The following is a 26,218-nucleotide window of genomic DNA, read 5'->3' as shown; positions in this document are numbered from 1 at the left end:
GTCCTCTGTTTGGTATTCTGCTGCGGCATCCATTCCAAGAGACACCTCTGTTTTCCCAGTCGGGTTTGATGAAGAAGCAGGGAGAGAAAGAGAAAGAAGAGGAGCACTTTGAGGAGAGAAAAATCGGGGTGGAGTAAAGGTCTAAGCAAGGACACAAAAATGGAAAATTGATGATGCTGGTGATAGCATCTAACAGGCGGATGTAGAAGGGAAAATAAGACAGGGGACAGAAAGCAAAGCAGGGAGAGAAAAGGAAGAAAAGACAATGACAGAGATGGAAGAGTAAGGGAGAATAGTGCACCAAAGCATCTAATTCTGCAAAACAGCACCTATGGGAGCTGGCTGTCTAAGCCTGAATGCATGAACAGTTAGCTGGCTTGCCTTGAGGAAGCTATCATATGTCTCTGCACTGTCTGCTGTCGTCCTCTCCCTAGTTATCACTGGTTGGCACATAGATCCTTTGTGCTCTGAAGCATGATGCACACTGTAAACCTGTCCCACTCCATCATTCAAGCATTCTTCTGCGCTCTCTCCCTTTGGCCTCGTCTGTCTTTGCTTGCATAACAACTGCCTTTAGCGTGGAGACCTCACAAAAGGACTTCCACACTGATCTAATTAGAAATCATTGACGTCAGTGTTCAGAGATGCTGATCTCACCTCAGTTCAAGGCAAGGGTTATATGTTATGATAAAAATTCATTAAGCAATAAACATGTTAACTCAAAAAAGCATCTGGGCCTGGAAAATTACACTGTTGCATTGTCATAGTTGAGCCATCCCACAGGGTGTACATCATCCAAAGTTTGCATGAATATGTCTCTCAGAATATGTCTCTTAAAGGGACTGTTAGTAGTTTGTGATGTAAGTGATCTTGAAAAAATCTTCCTTACAGATGTTTGCCTGATCATAATACGCTTATAAAATGAGATTATCAGCGCCAATAAAGGTTACTTTGAAATTCTACTTCTTAGGTTTCCGATTGGGTCAAGCAGAAGTGGACTGATTTACGGCACGTCTGAGTATCTTAGACAACACCATGCCATCTGACAAAGATTAGAAGCGAGAAATGAGAAGATACAATGAAAATGGGTTCTTCAATCAATTTTGTAATGGTGGACACAGGAGCCTAACTGTCAGACAGAAAAAGGACAGAAGAGCAGAAGAAAGCTTAACTGGAGAGTGATACAGCCTGAGCTAAAGGCTAAAAGGGCTAAACTGTTTGTGATAATGATCATTCCAACCCACATGCAGCAGTTATACTGCAGTGGTCTGTTCAAACGAGAACAGACAAAGAGGGAGGTTACGTTAGCTCTGCTTGGTAGATGAGTACTGGCAGGACATGACCAAGTTTCACTAACATTTGACATTACTGACGCATCTCCATGCTGCTAGTACCACTACATTGAACCGCTACTAAATTACTGTATGAACTGACAGTTTGCTTGATGTCACATTAGCCTACAGACACGTCGGAGGAACTGGCTGCTAGTATCACTACATATAGCCAGCTGTTGACACAAACTTACAATGTTCGCTTGGGTTGCGTATCAAACCATGGTGCTACATATTTCAACTGAGAAATACCTTACCTTGTTGCGTTGCATTGCGTATCCTATAAAAAGTTATTACATAGAAAATTTGTTCCAAAACAAACACAAGCCTTGTGAAAAGTCACGTCTTCACGACAGTGTGTATGACACTGCGGGCCAGAAGGTGGCAATGTAGTCCAATTAAAACAGATCCTCCTCATAGCAACTTTATAAATAATATTTTTCCATTGTGTGAAACTACATTGATTTATCAAATAAATTTTTACATGAAGCTATCTTGACATCAGTGCAACACAGGATTTTGAAGTCAGGAAATTTTTAAGCTACATCAGAAGGCTAATGTTACTCAAAATATATATTTTTTTTATTTTGTTTTTTCTTAATCCAGTGTCTGGTTGTTTTTTTAACCTTAAAATCAATCTCGTGATGTTACTCTAAAAAAACATGGTTTTAACTGCATCCAAGGTCACTAAGTTCAGTAAAAAAAATGTTTTTTTGTGCCCTTGGCATTGCCTTGTCCTACAAAAAGCAGGTGCACACTATAAAAAAAAGCTTGTTAAAATGTTTTGGAGTCATTAGAAGCTGACGGAGGGGTAGTCTGGCTCTGATGGTTGGGTGGGTGTCCCATGTACAGCAGCAATGGTTTTCACAATTCCGGATACAGTTTGACTTGATACTTACACTTTTCATTCTCTTCCCAATCTTCACAAATTTTCTGTCTCTTCTGCTGATCTGTCATATAGAGGACAGTTCAAAGGACCAAAAACAGAGCTCAGAATAAACTTATATCTTATTAGCATTTAGTTGATTTAGTTGAAAAAAAACAACAACAGATTTTTATAAATGTTTATATTGCTTGGCAAACTCAAAGTAAGCCAACAAGCTTTTTCACGTATTGATGTTTCTGTACTGTGTGGATGAATTTTCGCCACTCCTCTAGCATTGCCAGAAACAGTTATTGCATCAACAGAAAAGTGGGAAAAATCAAGGTGCAGTATGTTCTCAGGATACAGAGAATGGTTAAAGTAAAAAAAAAAAAAAAAAAATCCCTCAAAGCTGTTGTTTATACTTGAAATAGTAAAAAAACATTACATTTGCCTTTCTTTTTTGGTGTTTAGCAGTGACTTAAAGCTGAGAAGAATTTTATGTCAGTAAATTCCTCAACCCAGTCATTATGTGTGTAGTAAGGTTGAGGATTTAATGTGTAGCCCGGAGCTTAATTAGCCTCACAAAGTGTTGAAAGGTTTGATCACTCAAGCATAGCTAACAAAGTTATAGATTATAACACAATTGTGATTTGTACCAATTGACTTTTACTAATGCAACACCAGGTTTGGAATAAATTGTACATTCCTCAAATGCAATAAAAGTCGGCTGAACTTTAATGCACGGTGCTTTACCCCTTTGTTCTCATAATCTTAAGAGTGTGCCTGCTGACTCTAGAAATATGTATTTCCTGTCACTTTATTTTTTAATATTTTGAGGCTAATCCCCAACCTCAACAGGCAAGTGTTTACAACTTTACTTCTATGAACCTTAAATGAAAGAAAACAGCACTAACAGAATAACAGATGATGTTCTAAATGTTAGGACTTGCTTTCCATACTTCTTCTGCAGTAAACAACAAATACTAAATGTAGCTTACATGGGTTTGACCTGTCCTTTTGTAAGGTGCTAAAATAACAGAAGTATTGATCGATGTGAGTCATGTCTCTCAGAGTATATCTATGTACATCTACCTTTCAGCATGAAGCCAGAACACTGCTAAGCTGCTGAAGCTAAATACAGTATGTGATGATTAAGTACCAGTACATGGCAACATTTACGTAAAAAGCTGACGTCACGAAGGTCAGGTGTTTTATGTGGAGTCATACTGCACACATACTTAGATTCTACTGACCAACATACAGCTGCCATGGCAACTGGATCACAATCCTCCTTCCTCTTTTGTCTTCCTCTGTGAGCTGTGGGTGCATTCTCTCAACTTCCAAAGCATTCAAGATCACCTTTCCTTGGTTCACATTTGTTTATATTTACAGCCTTTTAAATTTCAGGGATATTTCAAAAATTGTGTAATTTTGCACAACAATCTTTTTGCACAAAGTTAGGATCTTGTCGACTCCACTTTTTAAAGACATTTTGTTCAAATTCCTTTAGAAAATAGGCAAACTAGCTTCAAGGGTAACAACTCCTCTCTTACAAATGTCGGGGTCCCTTTAACTTTATTTCACTCTGGTGGTACAAACTGAAAGGGCCACCCTGATTCTTTCCATAAATACTCTTTCTGCACACAAACATGACACATATATCCCTCTTTTTGTCTCTGTACATGCTGTTCCACCCTCCCCCTCTCTCTCTGTCTCCAACACAACCACTTCAAGTGTCAGAGCACAGTTGCATCAGCACTTGACGACTTCTCCACAGTGTGGGTGTTCATCCCTGTCAAGTGGAATGTCTTATTCACAGTAGGCAGTTTTTGTGAGTCATCAGCTTCTTTAGTGTTGTCCCTCCTCTTACGTAACTTTTAAATACTCTTCCTCAGATGTCTTCCTAGAGCTGATGGGTGTACTGGGTCATAAAAACATGAAAAAGAGAGGTTTATATTCTCAGGGGAAGAAACACACACCTTTGTAGTTATTGACATTGTTATAATTGTACTATGAAAATCCTTACTTACGACCCAGAAGCATCTGCATGCAATTAAAGTATAATGACTACAAAACTATATTTTATGATTGTGCAAAAAGGAGACATAAACATATCACAGGCAAAAATAAACTCGGAGATTAGACTTCGTTTGACAGTTTTTCATGCTCCTCACGTGTCGAGGATGCAACCTGTCCTGGGTTTTTACTACCTCTTGCCTAAGCTCAGATATTGTTCTGCAACTTGTGACCTGGCACAAGATAAGTGAGTTCATGGTGAATGCAACCTATAAAAATACTTGAGAGGGGCTGTAAGGAGTTAAAAGGTGATCTTGAAACAGTCTTCCTTCTAGATATACTCCTGATTGTAATCCACACTTCAAAATTAGATTATTGGCACCAATATAGGTTATTTCAAAATGCTACTTCATTGCATTCCTTCGTAATTTCTCTATTTTTTTTTTCTTTTTTGTAGTGACAAGCACTGGAGCCTAACTGTCGGACAGAAAAAGGACTGAAGAGCAGAAGAAAGCTAAACAGGAGAGTGGTAGAGCATGGGCTGAAGGCTAAAACAAGGGTTAAGCTAGCCTTTTAAATTTTGAGAGTCTATCAATAAAATGAAGAGTGAGGTTACATTAGCTCTGCTTGGTAGATAAGCGCTGGCAGGCCATTACCAGGATTCACTAAGATTACACATTAACAACATGCCTCATAGCACTAGGCTATTAGTAGCGCTACCTGTGGATGGCTACTGTAAAAACTGACAGTTTGCTTGTCGTCACGTTTGCCTGCGGAAAGGTCAGAGCATCAGGCTGCTAGTAGCGTTACACATAGCCAGCTACTAACCTACAGTACAAACTTACAATATTTGCTCATTGTCAGTTAAAAAAAAAAACAGCGCTACGTAACTGTACTGATAAATACCTCACCTTGTTGCGGTGAATCCAGAAAAAAGTAGTCTTGAAAAAAGAAAATTTGTTCCAAAACAAATACACGTCTTGTTTAAAGTCATGTCTTCGCGACAGAGTGCGTGAGACTCCAGGCCAGAGGGTGGCGAGGCAGTCCAGTTAAAACAGATGCTCCTCATAGCAACTTTTAGGATTTTTCTGTATCCGATGGCGATTTTTTTTTTTATAGTCATAGCCATGTTGAGCAATTTCTCATAATAAAATGATTGTAATCTGCATTTTTCTCTTAAAATGAGTTGCAATAAATGAGATTCTTCACACTTTCACTTTTAAACCTAAATTCTACCCTCCATTCCGTTTCAAGAAAATGATCTGTGACCCTGTCATACCAACCAGGTGTTTTTTCCAGGAATTTTACCAGTGTTCTCTCAATGGCCAGCAGAGCTGGACTGCTTAAACGGCCTTGGCCAATTGTGTTGCGAGTGTAAGACTTGAGTCGCTTTAAACAGGAGAAGATCCTCTCTCCAGTGAAGGGTTATACTTTAAGATCACTGACTGGCTCAATTTACTGTCAGACAAAAAGGGATTCGGCCTCAGACAGATCATCCAATCATCCTGCAGAAGCTCAGCGTCCAGGCCAGCCCACAGCCTCATAGATCCCCAGAGACGCTGAGCATCCGATGGGCGGGACAAAGCCCAGCGTTTATCCAATGACTGTCCAGTTTCCACAGTGGAACAACCCACTCTACGCTTCCCCGCTGAAGTCAGAAGACGCTCAGCGTCCGACTGTGTTACAGCACTGAGACGCTGCGGGGTGAATGAGAAGGAGGTCGAGCCAGTTATCTGTGATAGGTAGCTGATTCTGAACAAAAGATGAAGGAATTCTAGCCCATATTTTGTCAATGAAATGTACACACAGCAGTACATATCACCACATTTTTGGGGACATTTTAGTGGAAGCTGAGCTTCCCTTGCAGTCTTTGAGCAATCTCCACTGCTGTATCACCTCAATAGATACACTAATGCACCTTGTTGTTGCTTTAGTGTCAAAACTAAACACTATTGGAGAAGAATTTCACAGAGACATTTACTCACAAGACAACTCATAAAGCTATCACTGCTGGAGTCTTAAATATCTGTGTCCAAATCTTGACTGAGGAATATCTTTCTGCTGTTAGTTTTTATCTCCTGCTGTTCAATCCTCTGTGCTGCTTGCAACTCTATCTGAGGAACAGAGCTGTGACTTTAAAATGTGATTTCAGCCTCAGACCCCAATCATCTCTTACGAGGAGCTGCTTAAGACAGAAGCAGTGAAGAGTTCACACCAGTCTGCCATAGATCATCAGCCCTGCATGAAGCCAGACACATGAGTCACCCAGGAAGTGTTAAACACAAACACACAGATAGCGCAAACCAAAGCAGTATACACCCACAAACCTCCTTCTTCTAGCAATAAAACAGTGTGGGGTTCAGTGCTGTGAGATGGCACCCCCTCAGGGGGTCTGATCTCAAGAGAAAACACCTGATTATTATAGCATCTGTTCTTTTAAAAATATTTTTTCAAAGTTGTTGTTGAAAAAATGAGAGAAGATTGAGGTGACAGGTCAGATGATAAACTTTATGGTGACAATAAGCCAAAGTCATTGGTGTTCAAATAAAAATAACTTTATTCAAGCATGACAAAGCAGAGAAGCTATGAGGCTTGAGTTATCCTTGGCACCCAGTGAGTGGAAAATGTTATCCTGGAACCAAGTTAGGAAGAAACTGAATGAAAACCATATTGTTTCATAATTTGATATTAGTTTGTTTTCAGTGGACAAATGCTTGTTTTATTACACCCAACTGGTCACCAATGAACAGGCAGATGGATCCAAGCATCAACTTCGAAAAGATGCTTTTCACTTGAATTTAACCCAAATGATAGAAGAGAAGGTTACCTTATAGGGATATCTTCTATTAGTCTGGAGAGCAGAAATAGCTTTTAGCCCCAGTTACCTTTTAAGGGTAAGATAGCTGATGCTTTTAGCATGTTTAAGCTTTTTGTGCTAACAGTCTGGCTCATAGGTGTTTTGGTGATAAGCTGGCGTGCATACCCCAGTGTGGGTGCGAGTGAGAGCTAATACATCTGCTGAGCTAAACTGCAGCTTCTGGCAAATTAAGATTGCAAACAGCCAGGAGATAGAAGAAGCATGTATGCTAACAGTTATCTTTGTATACTAATGTTATTTTCCATATCTAAGTTAGCGTATGTGAATGATTTTAACCTGTCTGACTCACGAGTTATAGTCCAGGATGTATTAAGATGCATTTTTGTATCACTTTCTGTAGCTTGTTAAATTATCATAGTAGCTAACAGCTGTATCTCTCTAACATGGCATCTACTGTTTGGAAATAAATTTGGTCTGGCATTTTTTTAAATAAAAGGACTTTGATCCTGTTAAAATTATTTAGCTCTGACTAGCTAACACAACATTCTGTGTAATTAGTTGCTTGATTTTATATGTGCTCACTGTAGTCTTAATTAGGGCTTCTTTAACATGGGCCCACAATATTTCTACTATCATGTTGCATAAGCATCTTGAATTGTGAAGAGCCTTCTTGTGTGCTTAGGAAGTGGAACATGGCTTGCATTAATCATATTTGGTTATACAACTTTGTGCTTTTTTAGCCTGCACATTAATTAAACAACACTCCACCCAGGCTTCAGCTATGTCTTAAGTTTTAAAGAAATGTCCAGCAGTCACATTTTGTTACTTTGACAAACATGTAAAATTGCTAACACTGACAACACACACGGGGTGATTTGTAAAATAGGGCCTCTCGTCTGCACTGTGTTGCCAAAAACAGGATTTTTACAAGCTCATGTTTTAAGCATTGCACCTGGGACAACACCAGACTCAGCAAGGGGGAGGATCGTCAGGCTGGGAAGGGACCTAGTTTCTGTGAAACACATCAGAGAGACAGAGCAACAACAAGGAGTCAGGGTAAGAGATTAGCTGGTAGTCTCTGCAGAAATCATTAGGGGAATTATTTACTTTTCCATGTGTTTGTACACACATGCACATTACACTAGTGCACATTACTGAAGTCCTGAGCTGAATAGAGAAATGAAACAAAATTTCTGATTTATAAACTGACCAATAAACCTCTTTGATAAAGCACATCAAGTGCTAACAATCTGTGTGATTGTCACCACACACAAATCCACAGGACAATAAACGTTTGAAGACAAATGAGAGACAAATCAGCACTCAGAGGATATGAAAATGGATTAATACTGGGTGACTCACCAAGAAACACACTCACTGTGATTATGGGCTGTTGCATTACCATGGCAACACATCCTGTAATGTGCTTATGCCTCATGTTTGTGAGTGTGTGTGTGTTAGTGAGTGGGAGGTGGTAAGAATGTCACACTTGCCCCTAATGGCACAGATATTCTGATGTGACACGGCGGTGGCGTGGTGAAATGATTATTATTAGAGAGTCTAACTGCTAAAATCACAGAACATTTGAGATGTTGAAGTTGATGCTGACTTTGAAAATGTTTAGATTTTTCTTTCAGACTTTATGTGAAAGTTCTTAAGAATAATACATTTTGATTGTTCAATTTATTCTCAGGAGATGGAACATGTGACCCAGCACTGATTTTTGCGGTGATTGTGTGACGTGACTCATGAGTCTAGATCCAAGAATAACTTCCATTCAAAAGCAACATACTTTCAAACTATTACCCAATCTGTTGGTTTTCTGAACAAATCATTAATATTATTAATCTATTTTTTTAAATCCTTCTACTGAACCGCAGAAAGCTCACTGAACTGTAGGGGTGGGAGAAAAAATCGAAAATCAATATACAAGTTGTTGTTTTTTTTTAAATATCACAATCAGGATTCTTTGTCAAATTCAAATTCTTAATTTTGGTCTTTGCTTTTAAACTGGATTGAAAAAAGTTACCACTTTTCTCCAGCATAGTGTGAATGTTTCTCTCTGACTCACATGTTTGGAATTTAATGGGAAAATATGTCTACTGATACAATCTGTAGACATTATCATCATCATTTAACTTTTTCGCATAGTCGGGTGTAAAAAAAAAAGTAGACTAAAATTTTCAAAAAGCGTATATATCAAAGAAATGCAATTTAAATCAAATCCGCACCCCAAAAATTATGACAGAATTGAATCGCGAGAATAGCAAATCGTCCCAGCCCTACTGAACTGTACGACTGTATCACTTTTTGATAAAACTTGAAGCTATAGGCTAAGACTGAATCTCAATGTCCCATTCAAGTTACACACCATAGATTTTTCTGGCTGTCCCTGGGCTCCTTTTTGTAGGTTTCTCTGGATCACTGCTGATCATCTGCCAGACTCCAGCTCCCACGTTTATTGCAGTCTCACCATCATCATCACTGCTTCAGCACGGATGTTAATTTTAGAACTCTGTCCATCTCTGTCTCTCTCCTTAATGATGTAACATTAGCAGGCCTAGACCTGATCTTTTTATCTTGAGATAATATTTTTGTGCATTTTTTTAATAACAAGTGATTGATGGATTGGATTAAAACTCACTTCATTTGCAGAGCAACACTTGTTGAATCTTAGTAACAGTCTAAGTTATTGTGTCTGGACTTTTGTTATCCGTCAGTGTCGCTATCTTGTCTGCGATCTCTTTTATGCTGTCACACTCACAAACAAAACAACACAGCAGCTGTAAATGTAGACCTTTGTGTGCATGAGTGTGTTAGTGTGCTTAGACGGTTCAAGTAAAAGACATGTGTGATTTACACACGTGTGACATGTGATTAAGATAGGCTGAGTTGACTCCTCATGGAGTAATAAATTCCAGGCAGAGAAAAGATTAATTAGTGACAATGCTCGCTCGAAGCCAGACACACACTCATACACCCACTCACACATAGAAGCCAGACATGAATATTCAAGACTGATACTCATATTTATGGCAAAATAAAAAATCCTAACAGATCAGAACACAGTGTTTTAAGGAGCTCTGAAACTGGTCCCTACACATTCGATTGGTGTTTGTTCAGCCTCTGAGAGTGGGAAGCTGACTATTTACAGGAGAAAAGTACTGGGGAACATTTTAGAGCTTGACACAGACCGATACAGACTCCCTAAACTGGAACTGGGGTTGACTGATAACATTAGAAAAGTCATTTGAGGAGTTGAAAAAATTAACATTTGTTCAGTAGAAGAGCACATGCTCACAGACTTATGACCTGGACGATTCGTTTGTCAGGGACAACTATAAACAGATTTACACAGATTTACACATGATTACAATGGTGGGTGATGGTGCTAATGGATAATGCAGTATTTATCCTGTAACACTACAGATTATAGTTATATTATAGTTAAATACAGAGAAATAGTTTACTGTGGGGTATTTGTGGGCGAGTGGAGGTGGACATTGGGACGTCAAAAAAAAAGTATATATATATATATATATATATATATATATATATATATATATATATATATATATATATATATATATATATATATATATATATATATATATATGGTTTTTAAGTTTCTTATGTATCATTTAAAACCTTCTCATTTCAGACTTCTTTGAACTCAGAATCAAAGACAGCCAGTGGCAACTCAGATTTGAACTTCCTCCCTCTTTTTTAACAATTTCATATCTGGTCAACTCTTTCCAAATTCTGTGACGAGTACATTTTTTTAATGATTTCCTTGAGCCAAATAATGCCCTTCTCCTCGCCCCAACAGACATTAAAAAATTCAAATCCAATCTGAAATTCACCAAACATATAAGTCGGATCATGGGATCTGTTCATCTCAGGGAGTTTATATGATGTTATTGCAATCCACAGACAAACAAACAATAACTGTATAGGGCTCCTTGTTGTGGTATTTACTGGAGATAATTTGGTGATAGTGTTTGAGGTTTGTGCACGAGATAAGTTTGCTGCTGACCTTCAGACTTTCCTTAAATATTTTTTATGGTTTTACTGTGTAATAAGGTCGGTTTTATTTTACCCACAATGTCTTTTCACTTCCTCCTTCCAATTCAATGGAATCTCTGTAAAAGGTTAACAAATTCAGTAAACAGTGTTTCAAGGCGTTCATAAACCACAGGCTGTGTCAAAAGTTTCAGGTAGATGGTTTAAAAAACAGGATATGAATTTTTTTGATAATTATTTTTTATTAAATGTTGTTTGAATCCATACATGACAGTTTGAGTGTAGTAAAACAGATCAATAAAGCTACATGAGCAAACAACAACAACATCAGCAGACATTCATACTCATAAATACCTCTTTTATCCGTCGGCATCCATAAATTACAGCACAGCCAACCCCAGCGGTTTACAGTGGGCTGTATTTTTATCTGACGTTCAGATAAGTAGTTTTTATGAGCTGTTTCGACTGCCTTGACATGCCTGAGATTATTTCCTGCCATGATTTAAGAGTTATCATCCGTCTAGCCTCTATGTTTTGTTTGGAATGAAAAATGAAATCATTTTAACCCTGTAGAGATCTAAGAGAAAAAGGTAAATTCTTCAATGTCAAGCAGAAAAACCATTAGGTCTTTGAAGTAACTCACACTACTTCTCACTTTGGTTTCCCCCATACACCCACGCACACCTTCACAACAACCCACACAGTACAGATGTGACATTTCCTAGGATCCCCTACTTGATAGATTTGTAATAAATAAACACACATTGGGTTGTTCTGAGGAAGATGGCATCAACGGGACAGCACCACATTTTATTGAAATACATCAAAAGAGGTTATGAAACGCTCAGTAGGCTGTATTTGGGAAATCCAGAGGGGGGTAGTCGTAGGTTTTGCTGAGTCAAAGAACTATTGTGTCCCTCCTCCACACTTGCCTTTTTGTCTGTGACAACTTGTTGGCATATGATTAAATGACGGAGTGACTTCACTGTTTCTGCTTGTAGAATTTCCCCTCAGTGAAATACTGCTGAAAGCTAAATAAATTACAGGAAGTAAAAGCACAATGCCTCTGGCAGCTGGACAACTTGTATTTTAATTAGCTGATGTAATAGAATAAAAAAATTCAGATAAGATTGGTGTGTATGTTTTATTTAAGTCTATGTATTAAAATGAACCAGCCTCGTTCCACAATGTTGGGAACATTTTCCATCCTTTTCCCAAAACAAAACACTAACCACATTGGTATTTCTTTCACCAAACAACTGCATCTTCATTCAAACAATGTCAACTAACCACTTACAGCAGTGCCTTTTGGAGCTCACTTAGATTCCTCTGGCCTCTCTTTGTGCGTATCTAAAGTTTTGTAACACCTTCTTACCTCCTTAACTGCAGGGTTTTGCTAGATGCTAGTATGTAAAATCTGAACTCCAACCATTACAATTTTTCAGTCTGAGTACAAGATTGACTGCTTAGAAATGGCAGGGTGATGTCACATAGTTGGGCAAGATCTTACCGTGATAATTTTCTGAGCTAACGGAGGTAAATATTTGATGAATGAAGAATGCTAATGCTAAAACAACTTTAACTACTGAAGTACTCAGCTGGTTCTGTGATTCTTTAAAGATTTTTTTGGCATGAGACACATAAAAACCTGTTATTCCTTCTCATTTACTAAATATTTGATAAGCAAAATAGTTTTTGTTGCAGTAAATTTCAAAGCACAGTTTGGTTAAATGTGCCTCTGAAAAAATCCTGATAGCTTCAAACCAGTCAATAAAGTTTATCAAACAGAATACAGTTATTATTTTTGACTTGCTGACAGCTATTTTAGCTGATGACTTTTAATGACTACAGAGTAAGAACTTATAGATTAAATTTTACTCAAATAGATGCAATGTAGAAAGAAAGCAATAAATTATGCGTGATATGATTTATCACGAGATACAACAGGATGCATCATGATAAGACAAGGTACGGTACGATCAGATAAGATACGATACCATACACACAATACGATGTGACACAATGCGATACGATGCGATATGATGCGATGCGATGCGATGCGATGCGATGCGATACGATACGGTAGGATACGACTCTCAATACGTCACGACATGATGTGATACGATATTTACTACTTTTCTCCTGTGTTTGTCTGAAGATCCTACATGTAACCATGGCTGCATTGTTTACATGTGAAATTAGCTGTTAGCAGCCTGTAGCATGTCAATGCTAACTAGTGTAGGGCCGGATGATTTCCCTAGAGGTGAGGAGGAGGAGGTGAGGACGACGTGCTGGTTCTCGGGTGTGAGCTGGGAGGTGACGACGTGGACCTGTCCTTCCATCCATCGTTGGGAACGCGGGATCTATCTCCGGTGGGCTGGACGAGCTAGCCGTGCTAGCCCAGCAGCAGAGGGGCTGCCAGAGGGCAGAGTAGCATCATGCTGTTCACGGACGTGGCTGACGGAGCTGACATCGGACTCCGGCCCCACATTGGAGGAGCTTCACCTGCTGTGGGCAGACAGGATACAGGAGACAGAGACTGAACAGACTGCTGGGGAGGCTCAGTCCTGGACCCTGTGGAGGTGGAGGCTGGCTGGGATGGAGAGTGGTGGACGGGATGTCGTCATCTATTTTCTTGTGGACCTTTTTGCACTTTCTATACACTTTCTTACTTTTGTTTTCTTAAATGCTGCTGTGACTCCTGAATTTCCCCTTGGGGGTAAAAAAAGTATTTTCTATTTCTATTTCTCTATTCTATATGATACAACACGATATGTCACGATACGTCACGATACGTCACGATACGTCACGATACAATACAATACGATACGGTGCAGGGCAATGTTGTGGAGGATAATATATTCAAACTGTTTCAGCTCATGTTTTATGGACAATGTATTCAAGTGCTGCCATTTAGTAGCAATTAACATCTACTAGTCATCAATTAGCATCCATCTGGGTACTAGCAGTCAGCGATGGTAAAACTGACATTTCCTACTCTCCCTTGGTTCTTATCTAAAATGATTTTCAAAAATCAGGTAAATAAGAACAGGTTACTAGACTGGAAACTTCTGAGAGGCTAACACATTGTATTTTGTCCTGAAGAGCCAGCCATAGTTGCAACAATCCTTTCTAACCAGTCCAATCACAATGCAGGAATATGAGCTATAAATATTTTACAATAACTTGTAAGGGAGAGATGTGGGGTTGTATTAGTTTGAGGTCACCTGACATACAACACTGGATGACTGTATTTAAATTAACTGCGTTAATTACATGTTTCAAGTTTAAACATTATGATAACCTGCTTGCACCATCCCAAAAAGGTAAACTACTCAGTTACACATGTTTTCTTGGAGTTTCTTGCTGTCACTTTTAGTTTCCTGTTTCTCAGTCCAGCTTGGGATAGGATCCAAAATGAGCAGAGGACAGAAAAACATTCATCATGATTTTAGCTTTAGGGGCTGACAAGGTCCAGACCTCTCCTGTTGTACACAAAGTCAGACAGTTATTCTAGTTGTCGGCTCAGGACAGCTTGAAATATAGCACAATAATCCCATTATCACGGCTCGCTGAGTTTGCTTCCAGTCAGTCAATCAGTCAGGTTTTGGGTTTTCCCCTCATTCCTCGTGGATTATATTAAATTCTTCTTATCTCTTTTTGTGTAGCACTGTCTGCTTGGCTTGGATTTCATTCAAAGACAGTAAAGTAATGCCAAATGGGATTTTTGGAGTCATTTAATTTTGTCACAGCTTTTTAAATGCTAGCTGTAAGCACTGTGCGTCACAGTTTTATTAATATACATAAGTCACGTTATCTTTACAAGAAAGGAAAGCCACAGCAATGTTTTTATGTAAATTCACAGAATATTTGAGTTTTATGGGGTGTCCCTCATAAACAAGCCTTCTTTCTTTTCTCTAACTACCTGTGTATGAAGGGAAATCACACCACAGGTACTTCCCATGTTGTAAATCAGATACTTTCCCCTTCATGTTTCCAGCTGACACTAAAAGAAGAAATACATCTTTACTGAACTTTTGAGTCTTCACATGAGCTTCTCATCTGAGTTGAACCTTGTGTCATGGGGAAACTTGGCTCTGTGTGTGTGTGTGTGTGTGTGTGTGTGTGCTTTTTTGTCTGTGAGCATATGTGTGTCAAATGATCCTCTGCATGGGAATTCCCCTCAGATCAGTCAGACGGGTCTGGAATCTGTCTTTAGCTGTAATGTTTGTTTGGGTTTGTGGGGAAAGAAGAAGTGAAGGGGAAGAGAAATAAGGACAGAAAGTGAATATATCACATTTGTCAGCAATGCATCGTATCTCCTTTATTTATAACTTCTTTTAATCACTGCATCCACGTCATTTTGACTGACTGTATACACTTAAGATCTTTTCTTCTTGTAATTTTTATTCAGTCTTGACTTATGGTAAGAGGCTAATAAAGTGTCTTGTTGGGGGTTTCAAACAACCCCCACATAGCACAAAGTGTCCCATTGACATGTGTGAGAGGGTCCATGCCTTGTCTGACAACAACCTCTTATTCAACCACAGACGGACTGGAGCTCGAACATACTTGCAGTAGGAGGCCTTTCAGTGTCTTGATTGTTAGAAGCATTCAGAGATTGTATATTGGAAGAAAAGGGGCTTGTTTTGAGGCTTATAAAAATAATTCTTGGTGAAAGGGGGAAACATTTATCTGAAAGAGTCTGGATAGAAATCTGACTTTGTGAGCTTCTGAGCAGCTGGATCAAAGGAGTAACTATGCCCATACAGAGATTACATTTTAGATTTCTTTCCTGGTAATTCTAGGCACAAAATTCACACGTGATTACACGATGTACAGGGTTGGCCTGTTTGTTTAATACTTGATGTTCCAGAGCCAGATTTTTCAACTTGTCCCATTTATTTCCCATGTGACTGTACCACATGATCCTCACATGTAGACTTTTCACTCTGTGATCACAAGGGGCTTTCCAAACTGAGCTGAGTCTTAAAGTTCTCATTTGATCACTTAACAGAACTTTTTTTTCCCCTTGTCATATAAACAGTTAGTGGACTTTGGATTGGTCTGTTAAAATTCTTTTACCGAGATCCAGGAAAGAACCTGAAAAGCTTAAAAGCCACTAAAGACATTGAGTCATCAGCTTTTATCTCAATGTACTTACCCCAGACGACAAACAAAGCTCAGAGGAAAGCAAAACTCATCTAGATAAAATTCATTCAACACACTAAATCAGTTTTCTGAGCTACAGATTAGATATTTGAACGGATATAAAAAGATGTACTTTACTTTACTAATGAAAGCTGTCATGTGGAGGACAAAATGTGCAATTTTAAAAGCAGCTCTTGTTACAATGTCACTTTAAGGTCAAAGGGCAAACTCTGGATTTAAATCACATTTGTATTGTCCTTGTGGGTTTAACTCTGACACTCTCTATTTTTGATCAAGGACCTGATTATGGCTTTAAAATGACATGACTCTTTCTGTCATTATTATTCTATATCTGTGGGAAATCAGGTCAGTGCTGTTAGAATCACTCCAAAGCTTGTCCTCGGGTGGCTGTGCCCCTCTAATTCCTGTCTCTTTTTTGGTGTCATGTGAGTGGGTGACCTGACTGGTGTCTGACCTCGATCAGCTGGGGAAGCTGCTGATCTGTCCTTTATGAATGATCTCATTTAGACCACAAATGATTCGTTCGGCACGGCCTGCTTCCTATCACATGAGTGCTGCTGACTGTGATGTGGTCTTGTGCTCCTTGTGTGCAAAACTTCACTTTCTGGACTTGGATACACAGGGTTTTAGCTATTTCAGCTTAGTAAACACACTGAATGTAACCCACTTACTTACAAACTATGTTTCTCTGCTGCTTTTAAAAATCATAACCCTATTCACACTGAAGCTTGTGCTCTTTAATTGATCTACATTACTGGTACAGGGGTAATTAATCATCAGTTTATAGTGCAAGCCCTGTGAAATCCCTTCAGAAAATCATATCTGGCTCTTCACTCCATCCTCTGCATCACTGTCTCCTCACCATCTGTTTCCAGGCTCTCAGTGTTTCTGTCTCGTCAGCAGTGTCTGTTCCTAGCAAACACATTAGTGGATTAACAGCGTCACACACAAGGTGTCTCAACATTATTCAAGGTGTGGACACTTTGGTTTTTCAAATAGATAGTAAAATGCTGTGTCACAGACAAGGTTATAATAGTTAACTAAAACGAAACTAAAAAGGAAAACTAAAATTTAAAATACATTGCAGTTAACTCAAACTAATGAAAACTAGAAAAGAAAACAAAAACAATAAGTAAACTAAAACTGTATCTTGTGTTCACAAAACTAACTGAAACTAACCAAAATTAAAGACAAAATGTCCTTAGTTATAGTTTTTGACAATATTAACAGCCTTTAGGATTTAAATCAATCAGACACATTTTCCCAACCAATTTTACGACAGTTTTCGGCAGTTGTCAGCGCCGTACGGCACCATCGCAGTGACGTATAGGGACGAGCTTGTTTACTGCAGTGACTGGCTGTGCTCTGTGCTGCGATGAGAACATAGTGGAGCAATGAATCAGAGCATCTGTGATAGTTTAATTTCATGTGAGTCTGACTTTATTGTTACCGAGTCCAAGTTTCTAAATATTAAAGCTCATTTTATATTGTTTTATATAATTTATGTTTTTATTATTTTTATTTAATTCATGTTAACATTATTTTATATAATTTATGTTTATATTGTTTATATTAAGTTTATATTATTTTCATGTGCTTAAGGCAGCAGACAACAGGTCAGTATCAACATTGACTGAGCAGTGAGCACTATGTTGAACTGGAAAATAAACAGTATTAAAAAATATTTACTCTGACCTTTTTGAATCCTGCACCTGGTTAATAAGGTATGAAAAAACTAAAACTAAACTAAAACTAAACTAAAGCTAAGCCTTGTTGCAAAAATCAAAACTAAATAAAAACTAGAATGCCCGCTCTAAAACTAATTAAAACTAAACTGTAATGGGAAAAAAAATGTCAAAACTAACTAAAATTAAACTATAATGACAAATCCAAAACTATTTTAACCTTGGTCACAGAGAGCTGGCAAAGTGAAATAAACAGCTGAATAATAAGTAATATAAGCTTTAAACGAGGGTATGACCTGAATAATAAGTTAGTTGAACATAATGTTAGTTCAAACACAACAGGGATGAGTAACCGGGTGCAGTTTGTGTTTAGAAAGGTTTTTCCCGCCTTGCAGCGTTAGTAATACTTCCACAGCCACTTCCCACGAAGGGCATAACAAAGCAGTGTCTCACATGAAAGTCAGATGCTCTCCAGAGTTCACTGCGCACAGGAAAAGTCAGGATACTTTGAAATGTGGGTAAAAGAGCAGCTCCCCAATCTGAATATGCAGTCGATACAGAAAGATGTGTCTGGAAGGATTTCAACAAGTGTGAGAGTCCCACCTGTGCGATGCTGATAAACCAACCGAAGTCAACTGAAAATTCCACATATAACTGATCAGATCTGTAATGTTCATAGGAGATGGAAAAAGTCAGTGAGCAGCATGGAACTGTTTGTGTTTGACTTCGTCTCTCTGGTTTGTTGTTGCGTGGGCACTGTGTCTAGCATCTTCTGCACCTGACAAACAGGAAGGAGTATTTATGTCACTCTGTGTGTGCGCGTGTGTTTGTGTGTGTATGTTTACCACAATATGCAAGGCAATCATTGTTGATCTTTCCACGAAGTGCAACACACACACAGCAACTCTAACCCCCTTTGACTTTTAAGCTCTATAAATAGTTTTTCTTTCTGTTTCCTCGTGTACATATGGGCTAATTGTGGTTTCTGTGTGTATGTATTTGGCAGATGCACGCCTACGCACAAACACACTTACAGACAAGTGAAGGACGGTCGCAGTTTAGACTTGGCTCTATGCTAGGCAGGCCGAAGCCATCTGGACAGTAATGTTGTCACAAGTGGCACGTTTGTATCAGATATCAAAGAACTGCAGCTTAACACTGGTGTAAGCTAACTGTTTACAATCTGTTACTACCGGACTGTTGGATTAAAAAACGACATACAGGAGAGGTACATGTGAATGTTTTTAAAAACTTAATCATTTTCTTTCACAGTTAGTCCTTTTTTTCTGTATTTGAACTTTATTAAAATGGGTGTTTCGTCTAAGAGGGAGTTAAGTTTCTATATATTCATTTTTTCCAATGATTGATCAAAAGTCTCTGAACTGACCTCAAATACTTTTTAACACATTTCTAACCAAACAGAGTCTATTCTAAAAGCAGGAATGGTAAATCACTTAGGCTGACATAGTTTTAGCCAACATGTATGAGTTATGATTGACTGTGAGTCGTGTGGGAGGCAGTGGGAGCAGCAAGCACATGTTTCTGCAAATAATACACTGTGGCACAGGTGCAAGAATAGAATAACTGATGCACATAAGTTTCAGTTGCAACGACAAACCTTGTCAAATGAAAAAAAAATGTGCATCCCTGAGGCATTCATAATGAGTGCACATTATCAAATAAAACATAAACAAAAGCTAGTTGTATTCTTGATAAATACCTTTTAGTACGCTGAAGTGGCCAGGCCTTTGGACATTAAAACTACATTTCACAAAGTCACAGCACATTAGTTAAAATGCACGATATTGGATTTTTGCCGATATCCGATATGCCGATATATCGAAACCCCTTTTGGCCGATACCAATACCGATAATCACAAGTTTGTTGTTTTTTTCACTGTAAAGAAAGCTAAGTCTATCCTGTACTGGAATTTATATGTTACTCTTATTGTGACGGTCTTTTTTGTTTAAGAAACACACATAAAACAAGACAAAAAACATTTGATTTTACCATAAATAAGAAATGTATTATTTTTTCAAACTCAAGACATGCAGTATTGAAATACAGAAAAACAATTTCTTTAGATCACATGAACTTTAAATGTACAATGCATTTTTAAACATAACCAAGTTGCATTTGATTATTTTAGAGCTACTGTAACAACCTGGTGACAGACACAGAGCTCTGCAGTGCAAATAAATGAAGTGCTACATTTTATTTAAGGAGCTTATTTTTCAGATGGAAAATAATAATAATCCTAACTGAATAGCACCTTATCGGCTGTGCCTATCAGCAGAAATTTTCATATCTGCCGATACCAATAAACGTGTTTTTAAGCTTTTATCAGCCGATACTGATATTGTGCCGATAATATCCTGCAACCCTAATTAAAACCAAGTTAATGGGTTGAGGTAGCAAGGGATGAGAGAGGATCATGGTAGCAAAACAGTCAGGAAAAGTGGGGTTAGGACTAAGTGGAGTTTCTAGAGTGTCCACTTGAGGCTGGCTCCATAAATACTGGCAACCACATGCCCTCACATTCACAAGTTTTACAGCAATTGTTCACATGTTTAAACCTACAGTAGTACCCTCAAAATACATCTATTTCAGTCTGAACAGCAAATTACTCAATGGCACACAATCTCCAATGAATAAGTTGTTTCATAACTCATGAGTTTTAAAGATTTCAAGAATATGAGTTCTGCATATCTACAAGTCTACACAGTTGTCTTGTCTGATAGGCAGGCACGCTGTGGCTACCGAGTTTGACATTTCTAGTGTAGCCTGGAATGCCGATAGGCTTCAAAACTCTGCTTCAAAAACAGATGGGTGACATCACGTAGACAATATCTATGTGTTATACAGTCTATAGTTGCTGAAGGTGGGGGCATGTCTTGACATGTTTCTGCCCCCACCCCCATGTCTGAAGCACTAAGACAAACAAGACAAAAGTGAAGCAGGCCTGTATACGCAAGTGTAGTGATTGCACAGGCTAAAGAGATGAGCTGCAGATAATTAAATTGGTTTTAGAAGTGTGGTCGTGTGTCTGAACTCATTTGGTTTGGTGTCTCAGGCCTTGTACACATGTAGCTGGGAATTTTCTAAAAGGAATAACCCCCCACAGATACCTGGATACATAAGGACATGGCCTCAGTCATCTAGTGGTTTTATAATAATTAAAAAAAAAAAATTGGCGTGTTTTTGATCCCTGCCACTGACAGCTGAGTTTTGATCCATACTTTAAAAGGTGTGTGAATTTTGGTATCTAAACCTGCACAAATGACAGTAACATTTTTGAAGGCCACTAATCAAGTCAAAACTTTTTGTTAAAACATTAACAAAAAGTTAATGTTTTCAAAAAACATTTTAAAAAGTTTTTTTCATAACAATAGTAAAACTTGATCTTCAGGGGCTGAAACTGACAGAAACCAGGAAAGGGCTCTGTTGTGTGACACCTGAGCTGCTGTGAAAGAGCTCGGATTATTTGTGTGAACAGATGATTCCTCCCAAGGGAGATATCATTTTTTGTGCAGAGGTAATGTATGGGAAAGCCATAACCAAAATAAATCTATTAAGGAAATGAATGTGCAGCTTGAACAATGCATTAGGATGCAGCAGGTCTGAATGTGAAGCCGTGGGAAGGGAAAGAGTCTGATGAAACTGGTGCAAAAGCCTCAGAAATGTTCTTTCCTGAAGGAAACGTGTGTTGGCTAAACCTCACTGAAGTAAAAACCCTCACCCACACACTCACACAGGCCTCTGCTTGTGGCCTTGGCTGGAATTCATAAGAGGAAAGAGTATTACAATAGGCTCTCACACATGCACTTAAACACACACACACACACACACACACACACACACACACACACACACACACACACACACACACACACACACACACACACACACACACACACACACACACACACACACACACACAGAAGGGGGCTGGGGGAAGAGAAAGCTCTTGTGAAAACAGAAGTTACTAATTAGGTAAAATTGTCCCACCGCAGTAAGATGTCTGGCTGAATTCTTCCTCTCTCCTCTCATCAGTCTCCCTCCAGATGTTTGACTTCCTGGTGCAGTGACTTTGGTTTTAGTGCTGTTTCATGTTCTCTTCTCACAGCAGGAGAAATTGTGGCTGATCATTAGTGAAGCTGAATAATGAGGCCAGCTGAAACAGAGGAGTAAGAAGAAAGACACCGGGGAAAACAGGAAGAAATTAACAGGAAGCATGAGACACAGGATACATGTTAATAGATTCTAAAGGCCCTGTCTGGATATAGTATATCTTGGAAAAGGAAGTCAGCTGGAGAACATGTTGAGTATAAAACGTACATTTAATTCATCAGTGTGTTTTCAAAAAAAAAAAAGAAAGAAAAATAGAATAGATACAGCTGACCAAGCACTTTACTTTTCAAATGAACAAAGGTATATCACATCAGTGATAAGCAACTGTGATAAGTGGAGCTGCTTAGTGTTGTCCAACAAAAAAATGCAGTAAAATAAGTGACCCTTACTTCTTTGGAAGACTGTATAGTTCTTGTTATTTCATATTTAATTTATTTTCAAAAGTATTTATCTTAATTTTCCCTATTATTTAAAGCAACATCTAGTGCTCTATAGCTTGCAGCATAACCTACGACATGATGAACAAATGATTTTTACGGTTCCAAGAGTTAAGCGAGAAGTTGGTAAACATGCATTTCGTGTTAGGGCCCCTGATGACTGGAACAATCATCCTGTATTTATTCGCTCTGTAACTTCATTAACTTCATTCCATATGGCTCTATTAACATATCTTCAAAATACCTGCCATTGTTTCTAGTTTGCTTGAATTTGTTTGTTGTAATTACTTTGCTTTGTGCGACCACAAATGAACTTGGCCATGTGATTTTTTTTTATTTTTATTTTTTGCTGCAGTTAGTTTGCTTTGTACAACCTTAAACGGACTTGGTCATGTGACTTTTCACTTATGTTGTGGTTGCTTTTCTTTGTGGGACCATAGACGAGCTTGGCCATGTGATTTTTTTTGTTTTGTTTTGTTTTGTTTTTGTCTTTGAGAGACTATAAATGATTGTAATGACATTATTACTGTAATGTTTTTCATTTGGTGTAGTGCGACGGTGACGACGGTGTTGGGTGGGAGAGGTGAACATGCAGAGCTGGTTTGTGTGTATGTGTGTGTGTGATGTTATGTTCTTGCTTGTTGAGTTTATTTGGATTTGTTTGTATGTTGTTATTTTGTTTTGTTTAGATTTTTTGTATTGCTGTTTATGTTTATATATACTTTTTCATGTGTATATATAATTTTGCTATCTTGTATTACGCTACTCTGCTCTTTATGTTGTTATGAATCTGAGGATCCCCTCGAAAACGAGATAACTTATCTCAAGAGGCTATTCCTTGCAATAAAGAACTGTTAAATGTAATAAACCAAAATAAACCAAAAAAGATTAAGAAGACTTTTTTTATTGCAAATTTGTCTACTGAGCCATAAAAGCTAGCTTGTCTGGCTTACCATCCGCAGTACTAAACTTACAACTGTTAAAAAAACAAAATCACATACGATATTATTATAAGAGGTCAAAACAAGATTAGAAACATACCTGTAGAAAAATCTAAAATTCTACCTGCCATGATTTTAAGCAGCAAATGTTATGAAGTGTGGTAAACTAGCACAAAACCAACAATGTTAGCATGTAGCATATGTTACCTGGGACATTTCTAACTTGCAACATTATCTTCTTTGGTAGTTCACAATATTAGAAACAAACCGGTGCTGCTGAAAGAAGCACTCAACAGCTAGACCTAGAACTTCTGTTTGTCTGCTAAAAGCACTGCGGCTAAGTGAGCCATAAATGTAAAGCAAAGAGTTCTATATTATCCTTACTTCCTTGTGTCTCTGAGTCTGTTTCAAAGTCAGAGAGAAGATTCTCAAATCTTATTGCATTTCTAAACCAAATCACTGCATCATGTGACACAAAACACAACACACAAAATCAAGTGACATGCTTGATATTGCATTAGCCAATGCTAGCTAAAGTCTAAGTACAGCCAAACTTGATCAGAAGTTGTTTCACCCCATAAAATTTCAGCAGTCTCTTAAAAATGTTAAAAATGTTTTCTTTGGTCTTTATGTTCAGCAAGAGGTAACCTCTGGTCTCAGGAACTGAAGCCACAGACTACACTCATGTTTTATATAGTCTATGAGCAAAATATGTTCAGTCAACTAAAAGAGAAAAATGAGTTGACGGGGGCTTTGAGCTTGTGTATAAAGCTCTGAAAATAACTGCCTTCTTGATAAAATATTAAAAATGAGAAGATAAAATCTAAATTTTGTGCTGTGGTGCTGAATGATTCAGTAAAATGTGGGGAGAAAATTTCAGTCCCGTCATAAAAGAGTGGATGACTTTCCCCTTTGTGCTTTTAATGGAAAACAGTGGGTGAATTGTCGAAGGAAACACACATTTCCTGTAGGACTGGTGTGTGACGTACACCCTGTCTGTTGTAGCCTTAACAGAAACAGGAATGTGACATCAGCAGCAGGATCCTGCATGAGGGATAAGCCACAGCCAACACAAACACTCACTCACACACATCAGAGCCGGGAAAAGATGTGGCCGAGGGTCAGGGAAACAGTCGCAGAGGAAGGGAGGGATGTCCCCTCCTCTGACTTCTTTTCCTTACCACCCACTTGGCCTTGCAAAAAAGTCCCTTCTCCAAAGATTTAATGGATCCCAGCAGTAGTGGTTACTTTTATTCCCTCATAAATGTGAGGAAAAAATAATGCCACAAAGTAAGCAATCTTTACGGGGAATGTAACTTGACTTTTAACAGCTGCTTTAGCTGTAGCAAAAGGACACAAGGAATTGGTAGCATGCTAACAGAGCTAAAAGCTATTAAAGTCATCAGTTCAGCATTTAACTTAAGTACAGTCATTACCCTCATGTAAAGGGATTTATATGAATCCCTGTTCTAAAATCATACAGAGATTGGTAACATAGCTCACTATGCTGACAAGAATAAAATTGGAATAAAAAAGAATGACCAGGAATAGAAGCCCCTAAATATGAAAGAATTCAGTGCAGTTGGGATGTCTTACTCCAGTCAAACTGCAATATAGTTTATTTAAAGACATGGTGACCTCATGAGCAAGGTCATAGATCTTACATGAATAAATTTAAGATACTGAGTTCTTATCTTGAATTTTTAAAAACCAATGGCACGTTCATGTATTGTCATAAAGAATTAACAGCCGAGATAACCATTTTCAACAAAATAATAGAGACAGAAAGGAGAAGACTTGGCTACAGAAAGTGAACTGGCACATTGCCATTTAGGTTCAGTAAGCGTGCTGCCAGGGGAATGATAGAGTGCTGAAATAGCTGTGCAGTTTCTATAGAGCTTACTAATGCTGTGTGTGCTGTGGAGGTGATGCAGTAAATCTCCTTCTTACATCCTTAATTATTATCTAAGCCACAATTTAACATAAAAACTGAAGAACTATTCATTTTACATTTTTATTGTCTTGTGTTTTAATAGATAATGGAAATTGTGAGGGAAGAAATGGCACATAAAGCAAATTCACTTTATGGACACTGTATGATGCTCTTGGGATTTCTAATATTAACAGCAGTGATAACTGTTCCCTGGAAATCAACTGCAGACACACCAAGCTATAGTATCTTTGAATTCATGTTGAGTATTATCATTTTGGTTTTTATTTATTTATTTTGCTTTTTTTGTTGTTTTGGACACTCCATCAAACTGAGATCTTTTGTTTACACCAAACAACTGTTTTGTTGCCAGAAAGGCCTCACTTCCTGAAAATCACCAGATTTTCATGACTGACCACAAATATGACCTTTCACAGATTCAATACTCATTGTATTGGTAATGAATGTGTTGCATCCGCATCTGAAGAAGTGTTCATGTATATCAAACTGATGATTGATGTGCTTTTCTTAAAAAAATAATAATAATGTCCTTCTTTGGCATGCACACAATCATAGATAGTAATATTTCATTACAAAAGTAACTAAATTAAAATATGATTTATATTTCTACGTGGGAGATAGCTGTGCAACTGACTTGGCATGTTAGCACAAGCTAATCATGGGTATCTGACACACATCTAGTTAGCAGAAAGCCAACTCACGTTGCTCTTTGTCCCAAGCTGCTCACCAAGTTCTTGAAAGCGAGTGAATGTTGAACCAAGCATCACCCTCGATTTGTTGAGCTTTATCTGTTTGACGTTTCTTTTTACTTTAGTTGTGTCCTCCTTTCTACGTGATACGTCCACTA

At 38.2% G+C, this 26,218-nt stretch overlaps 1 long non-coding RNA gene across 1 annotated transcript; it reads right to left on the bottom strand.

The window, feature by feature from the left end:
- Window positions 1-26,218, bottom strand: LOC141803888 (uncharacterized). Its single transcript, XR_012599616.1, has 3 exons — window positions 26,073-26,218; window positions 21,920-22,085; window positions 1-47 (listed from the first exon to the last, which is right to left on the bottom strand). It is a non-coding gene; the product is annotated as an uncharacterized LOC141803888 (long non-coding RNA).

The sequence above is a fragment of the Halichoeres trimaculatus genome, unplaced genomic scaffold (assembly GCF_033239565.1).
Source record: "Halichoeres trimaculatus isolate MK-OKI-2021-1 unplaced genomic scaffold, fHalTri1.1 fHalTri1_scaffold_15, whole genome shotgun sequence".
NCBI lineage: Eukaryota > Metazoa > Chordata > Actinopteri > Labriformes > Labridae > Halichoeres > Halichoeres trimaculatus.
This window is presented reverse-complemented; position numbering and strand designations above follow the sequence as displayed.